The sequence below is a fragment of the Arachis stenosperma genome, chromosome 9, assembly GCF_014773155.1.
Source record: "Arachis stenosperma cultivar V10309 chromosome 9, arast.V10309.gnm1.PFL2, whole genome shotgun sequence".
NCBI classification, from domain to species: Eukaryota; Viridiplantae; Streptophyta; class Magnoliopsida; order Fabales; family Fabaceae; genus Arachis; species Arachis stenosperma.
The window spans coordinates 25,639,689-25,640,925 of NC_080385.1; the positions used below are offsets into that span (position 1 = coordinate 25,639,689).

The window sequence follows — 1,237 nt, forward strand, 5'->3', positions numbered from 1 at the left end:
ACTCCTTCTTAATGCACAATTCGAATCTTATCTAATTAAAGTTCGAATTCTTCTTCTCCTTCTTTCTTCTATTTTTCTTTTCCTCTGACACTTCAAGGAATCTCTATACTGTGACATAGAGGATTCCACATTTTCTTGTTCTCTTCTTTTTCTTATGAGCAGGAGCAGAGACAAAGGCATTCTTGTTGAAGCTGACCCTGAACCTGAAAGGACCCTGAAGCGAAAACTAAGAGAAGCCAAGGCACAACTCTCTTTAGAGGACCTGACCGAATTCTTCAAAGAAGAAGAACACATGGCAGCCGAAAACAACAACAATGCCAAGAATGCAAGAAAGGTGCTGGGTGACTTTACTGCACCTACTCCTGATTTCTATGGGAGAAGCATCTCTATCCCTGCCATTGGAGCAAACAACTTTGAGCTAAAGCCTCAATTAGTTTCTCTAATGCAACAGAATTGCAAGTTCCATGGACTTCCAATGGAAGATCCTCATCAGTTTTTAGCTGAGTTCTTGCAAATCTGTGACACAGTCAAGACTAATGGGGTTGACCCTGAGGTCTATAGACTGATGCTATTCCCTTTTGCTGTAAGAGACAGAGCTAGAATATGGTTGGATTCTCAACCTAAAGAAAGCCTGGACTCTTGGGAAAAGCTAGTCAATGCCTTCTTGGCAAAGTTCTTTCCACCTCAAAGATGGAGTAAGCTTAGAGTGGAAGTCCAAACCTTCAGACAGAAGGATGGAGAATCCCTCTATGAAGCTTGGGAAAGATACAAACAATTAATCAGAAGATGTCCCTCAGACATGCTTTCTGAATGGAGCATCATAGGTATTTTCTATGATGGTCTCTCTGAACTATCCAAGATGTCTTTGGATAGCTCTGCTGGAGGATCTCTTCATTTGAAGAAGACGCCTACAGAGGCTCAAGAGCTGATTGAAATGGTTGCAAATAACCAATTCATGTACACTTCTGAAAGGAATCCTGTGAACAATGAGACTAGTCAGAAGAAAGGAGTTCTTGAGATTGACACTCTGAATGCCATACTGGCTCAGAACAAGATATTGACTCAACAAGTCAATTTGATTTCTCAAAGTCTGTCTGGAATGCAAAATGCACCTGGCAGTACTAAGGAAGCTTCATCTGAGGAAGAAGCTTATGATCCTGAGAATCCTTCAATGGAAGAGGTGAATTACCTAGGAGAACCCTATGGAAACACCTATAATTCTTCATGGAGAAATCAC

At 41.1% G+C, this 1,237-nt stretch overlaps 1 non-coding gene across 1 annotated transcript; it reads right to left on the bottom strand.

The window, feature by feature from the left end:
• Positions 1-697: 697 nt before the first annotated feature.
• LOC130953089 (small nucleolar RNA R71) lies at positions 698-805 on the bottom strand. The gene has a single exon (XR_009075262.1). It is a non-coding gene; the product is annotated as a small nucleolar RNA R71 (small nucleolar RNA).
• Between the last annotated feature and the right edge of the window lie 432 nt (positions 806-1,237).